Genomic DNA, 6592 nt, shown 5'->3' with positions numbered 1-6592 from the left:
ATAGCAGCCCCTGAGGCAGCGTCCAACCGCTGATCCTCGGTCGGTGTAGTAGGCTCCGAATCAATGGTTGGAACCGATGCGTGTGCAGCCTCCAAGGCGCTGTTCGGTGGCAGAGCTATATCATGCCCATCGAGACAGTGCGGCGCGCTTGGCTGTGGCTCGAATCCATCGAAGATCAAGTCCCCGCGGATGTCAGCCATGTAGTTTAGGCTTCCAAACCTGACCTGATGGCCAGGGGCGTAGCTTTCAATCTGCTCAAGGTGGCCAAGCGAATTGGCCCGCAGTGCGAAGCCGCCGAAGACGAAGATCTATCCGGGGAGAAAAGTCTCACCCTGGACTGCATCATTGTTGATGATCGAAGGAGCCATCGGGCCTAAAAGCGGCGACACAAAGGAACTCTCAATGAAAGCACAAATGTCGGTGTCAAAACCGACGGATCTCGGGTAGGGTGTCCCGAACTGTGCGTCTAGGCCGGATGGTAACAGGAGGCAAGGAACACGATGTTTTACCCAGGTTCGGGCCCTCTTGATGGAGGTAAAACCCTACGTCCTGCTTGATTAATATTGATGATATAGGTAGTACAAGAGTAGATCTACCACGAGATCAAGGAGGCTAAACCCTAAAAGCTAGCCTATGGTATGGTTGTTGTATATGAAGTTGTCCTACGGACTAAAACCCTCCGGTTTATATAGACACCAGAGAGGGTTAGGGTTACACAAAGTCGGTTACAGTGGTAGGAGATCTAAATATTCGCATCGCCAAGCTTGCCTTCCACGCCAAGGAAAGTCCCATCCGGACACGGGACGAAGTCTTCAATCTTGTATCTTCATAGTCCTGGAGTCCGGCTGAAGGTATAGTCCGGCTACCCGAACACCCCCTAATCCAGGACTCCCTCACACATCACTATAAGCCTTGCAAGAAATCTTACTAATGAGTTAGTTACGGTATGATGCATTACAGAACGAGTAAAGAGACTTGCTGGTAATGAGATTGAACTAGGTATGATGATACCGATGATCGAATCTCGGGCAAGTAACATACCAATGACAAAGGGAATAACGTATGTTGTTATGCAGTTTGACCGATAAAGATCTTCGTAGAATATGTAGGAGCCAATATGAGCATCTAGGTTCCGCTAATGGTTATTGACCGGAGATGTGTCTCGGTCAGTTCTACATAGTTCTTGAACCTGTAGGGTTCGCACACTTAATGTTCGATGATGATTTGTATTAAGAGTTATGTGTTTTGGTGACCAAAGTTTGTTCGGAGTCCCGGATGAGATCATGAACATGACGAGCATTCTCGGAATGGTCGATAGGTAAAGATTCATATATTAGAAGGTTGCATTCGGACATCAAAATGGTTCCGAGTGATTCAAGGATTTTTCCGAAGTACCGAGGGGTTACCGGAACCCCCCGAGGGAATATTGGGCCTACATGGGCCATAGGGGAGAGGGGAAGCAGCCCACAATGGGTAGCCGCACCCCCTCCCTATAGGGAGTCCTAATTGGACTAGGCAGGTGGTGCGCCCCCCTTTCATTCTCCTCTTCCTCTCCCTTCCCTCTTTTCCCCCTCCAGAAAAGGAAAGGGAGTCCAACTAGGATTGGGAGTCCTAGTTGGACTCCCCCCTTTGGCGCACCCCCTAGGTCAGCCGCCTCCTCCCCTCCTCCTTTATATATGGGGGCAGGAGGGTACCCCAAGGGCACATCAATTGTTTCTCAACCGTGTGCGGTGCCCCCTCCACAGTTTACCACCTCGGTCATATTTGTCGTAGTGCTTAGGCGAAGCCCTGCGTGGATCACATCACCAACACCGTTACCACGCCATCGTGCTGACGGAACTCTCCCTCGACCCTCTACTGGATCAAGAGCCCGAGGGACGTCATCATGCTGAACGTGTGCTGAACACGGAGGTACCGTACGTTCGGTACTTGGATCGGTTGGATCGTGAAGACGTTCGACTACATCAACCGCATTAACCTGACGCTTCCGCTTTCGGTCTATGAAGGTACGTGGACACACTCTCCCGTCTCGTTGCTATGCTTCTCCTAGACAGATCTTGCATGATCGTAGGAATTTTTTTGAATTACTATGTTCCCCAACAGTGGCTTCCTAGCCAGGTCTATGCGTAGATGATATATGCATGAGTAGAACACAAAGAGTTGTGGAAGATAATAGTCATACCGCTTACCACCGACGTCTTACTTTGATTCGGCGGTATTGTTGAATGAAGCGGCCCGGACCAACAATACATGACCGCGTTCATGAGACTGGTTCTACCGACGTGCTTCGCACACAGGTCCGGGTAGACTTTAGTCAAACTCGATAGTCAAACTCGATAAACTTTAGTTGAATCGAGTTTGACTATGGCTGGTCCTTGTTGAAGGTTAAAACAACACACTTGACAAAAAATCGTTGTGGTTTTGATGTGTAGGTAAGAACGGTTCTTGCTAGAAGCCCGTAGCAGCCACGTAAAACTTGCAACAACAAAGTAGAGGACGACTAACTTGTTTTTGCAGGGCATGTTGTGATATGATATGGTCAAGACGTGATGAGATCTAAATTGTTGTATGAGATGATCATGTTTTCTAAAAGTTATCGGCAACTGGCAGGAGCCTTATGGTTGTTGCTTTATTGTATGAAATGCAATCGCCATGTAATTGCTTTACTTTATCACTAAGCAGTAGCGATAGTCGTAGAAGCAATAGTTGGCGAGACGACAACGATGCTATGATGGAGATCAAGGTGTCAAGTCGGTGATGATGCAGATCATGATGGTGCTTTGGAGATGGAGATCAAAGGCACAAGATGATGATGGCCATATCATGTCACATATTTTGATTGCATGTGATGTTTATCTTTTATGCATCTTATTTTGCTTACTAAGGCGGTAGCATTGTAAGATGATCTCTCACTAAATTTCAAGGTATAAGTGTTCTCCCTGAGTATGCACCATTTCTACAGTTCATCGTGCCGAGACACCACGTGATGATCGGGTGTGATAAGCTCTACGTTCACATACAACGGGTGTAAGTGAGTTCTGCACGTGCAGAATACTCGAGTTAAACTTCACGAGCCTAGCATATGCAAATATGGCCTCTGAACACTGAGACCAAAAGGTCGAATGTGAATTATATAGTAGATATGATCAACATAGTAATGTTCACCATTGAAAACTACTCCATCTCACGTGATGATCGGACATGGTTTAGTTGATATGGATCACGTGACACTAGTATGCGTCGGTGCTATACAAACGGTTTTTAACCCCTTTCCACGATGGCATTTGGAACCGTCTCCAAGTGAGTGTGGGCGATGGGGGGGTCCTTCCCACACGACCCAGAAATCGTAGGGGATAGGCCTTCCTCGGACATGGGCTAGGGCCGTGTGCGATCGGGTAAGGCATCGAAACCCATTCATTTCTGTTCGTATGTACATCCCACATGGTGAATCCAAGAAAAACATTTCCGTTCGTATGTATATCACACACAGTCAATCCAAGGAATACATTTCCGTTCTTATGTACATCCCACATAGTCAATCCAGGGAAAACATTTCCGTTTGTATGTACATTCCACACAGTTTTATGTATACGCTCGTGTGTGAAAGGTGTAACTACACTACAAAAAAAAGACACATCCGGGACATTTTGGGCCGAACGGAAAAAATTTCTGTCATACATATGACACTTCTATGACGATAATTGTGACAAAACCCGGTATCATCATAGATGTGGTGGGCTCCTACTTCTATGACAAAAAATCGTGACAGAAAATGGGCTTTTCGTCCTGGGCAGGCCGGAGACGCAGCTGCATGACATTATTTGGGCCGTCCATGATGGAAAAAACCATGGTAGAAGCGAGGGCGAGGAAAATTTCGGACAGTTCCTGGTTACGGTGGGAGGTTGGGGGCCGAGCGATGCGCGTTTCTCTCGTACATGTACGCGCATGTGTGCGAGGCGTTGGCTCTAACTGAACCCGAGCGAGGCGTTGGGCTCTAACTGAACCCGAGCAATTGCACTGTAGGCTATGTGTTACTGAACCCGAGCGATCGATCGATGGCTGTTAACCGAATCCGATCGAGCGATTCCTTCACTACTGCTGCTAACTGAAGCCGATCGATTGGATGAACAGTGAGCGTTGCGGGGGGGGGTGGTTGGATGAACAGTGAGTGGTGGCGTTGCCTCTGGATGAACAGGACCCCGTGGTGCGGTGGAGGGCTGGATGAACAGTAGACAGTGGAGGGGTGCCCGTGGAGGGGTGGTTGAACAGGACCCCGTGGTGTGGAGGGCTGGATGAACAGTAGACGGTGGAGGGGTGGTGTAACGCCCCGAGACCGATGTGCCAGGTGTCCTCCAGTTATTCGCTTTTGTTTGCCTTGTCATTTTCTTGCGTGTTGCATCTTGTCATGTCATCATGTGCATTGCATCATCATGTTTTCAAAACTTGCATTAGTCCGGGTCTCCCAGTTCCTTCTGTTGTCCGTTCTGAGCCCAGACACACTTGCACGCGCCCGCGGCACGTCCGAATTATTATTTTATAAGTGGCGGGAAAATGTTCTCGGATTGGGTTGAAAGTTGGCGTGTGGTCTTATTATAGTGTAGATAGACCGCCTGTCAAGTTTCATCGCATTCGGAGTTCTTCTGATAGCCCAACCGTTAAACTATAGCGGCATTATAGCCGGTTTAACGTCGGACGTTTTCGGTCTCCGAAAATAGTCGTCGGGCCTCCCTCTCTTCTATTCTCTCAGCTCGAGACCGTCTACGCAGCTCACTACCTACCGCCAGGTCCAATCTAACCTCTCTCGTCAGCCCGCAGCCCCCCCTCGCGCGCGTCCGAAAATTGTCCCGGACCCGACCCGAGCAGTCGTGACCGTTGTGTCTGGATCATCCCCAAACATCTACAAAACGTCACCATTTTATTATTTGGACTCCCTAGCCTATTCTTTCTGAACCGTCCGATTTCGATCGGATGATCCAAACTCCCTCTTTTCCTTATATTTATAGCCCAACCTCACCTAATCTAGCCTAACCCTAAAACATAGGAGGTTTCTTCCTCCCTGCCGCCGCCGCTCCAAAAATCTTCCTCGGGATCCCCTCACTCTTTCCCGAGCCAACCCAGCACCGCCACCTACCTCCATCGATCCCCTCGTAGTCAGCCTCCTCCCGCTCAATCCAGGGCGTCCCCGCGCTGACAAACCCCCTCTTCCTCCCCTCGTCGCCGGCGAGCCTCACCACCATCGATGGCCGAAGCCCCAGGTCCCGTCGCATCCTCTTCCTCCTCTATTTTCCTCCCCGGGGTCTCTCTCATCTCTAATCCCTCATCGCTATCTCCGTGCAGAAAACTCGTCACTGGCCTTCCCTACCTCGTCCAAGTGGGGTTTCGGCGCCTCGCCGCCCGGATCCAACCATCTCCGCGTCGTCCGCGCCGCCAACCCTGCCAGGCTCGCGCCCGGGTCCAGCCACTGCTACCCTCCCGACCTTCGTCTGTTCCGCGATCCTGCTGAAGCCGCGCCAAGTTCTATCGCTGCTCTGTATTGCTGCGTGCAGCTGATCCAGTGGCTCCCCAACGCCTCGTTCGTCCCTGCCAGCGCCCGTGTGTGCGCAAGGGCCGCAAGGCTAGGTGCACCCAGCTCCTTCCGCTTACCCAGCCAGCCAAGGGCCAGAATCGCCATGGCCGCCGGCCTCTGTTTTCTCGCTGTGAGCAACTTCCTCCATAACTGAAGCTTCGTTTTGTTCCTAGATCCGTTCTGGCATATAGGTTATTTCAGAGTTGTCACTATGTTCCACCACAAGCAGATCAGCTAGCTTACTGGTTGTTTCCTCGAAGACACATCAGGAGGTGCTTTGTTCGAGTCCCAGGCTGCCCTGTTTCTTTTATTTATTTTTTTGCCAAACAGTCACTCAACCCCTTGGGCCAAATCGTCTTGGGCTGCTGCAGTATGCTGCAAACCGGCCTGTGCGTGTTTTTTTCCAGTTCCAGCGAAATTAGCTCTATTCCTGGGATTTTCTGTTTTGTTAAAAAAACCCTAAACTTCATGCATTTAATATCTCACCAACCGTGCATCCAAATTGAACAAACTTAATATGTAAAATGCTTAGAATTTTGTGTAGATTAATAATTTGCAACTTTCATCCATGTTAAAAAAATGTTTAAAATGATGTTTTCTTTATTTTGCTTAAATAACATGCTAAAATGCTTGAATTCATAACTAAATAACCTTAGCTCCAAACCTAACAAACTTTATATGTAAATGGGGTAGAAAAATGCCTAGTTTATCATGATGACCTTACTTTGCATGTTTAACAAATTTAAAATTGTGTTTAGGGCAGAACAGTACCAAACCTTAAAATTTGCACATGAGGAGTTTCCGGACTTGTTGTTTGTTGTTCCGGCCTCATTTAAACTTGCCTAGATAGGTAGTTTTCATTTGCTTCACCCCTTGCCATGTTAATCAACATTTAATGTTGTTGGGTACATAAACGAGATCGAACTAAATAACTTGAATGTGGTGTTCCGTCAATATGCAACGGATTTGCATATTGAGCTCCACTTAATTTGTAGGGTTGTTTGTGCACTTTGCCATGCCATGCCT

This window comes from Triticum urartu, chromosome 6A (genome assembly GCF_056163025.1).
Source record: "Triticum urartu cultivar PI428250 chromosome 6A, HENAU_Tu73, whole genome shotgun sequence".
Classification (NCBI taxonomy): domain Eukaryota; kingdom Viridiplantae; phylum Streptophyta; class Magnoliopsida; order Poales; family Poaceae; genus Triticum; species Triticum urartu.
The sequence above is the reverse complement of the archived record's forward strand: the minus strand, read 5'-3'. Positions refer to the sequence as shown.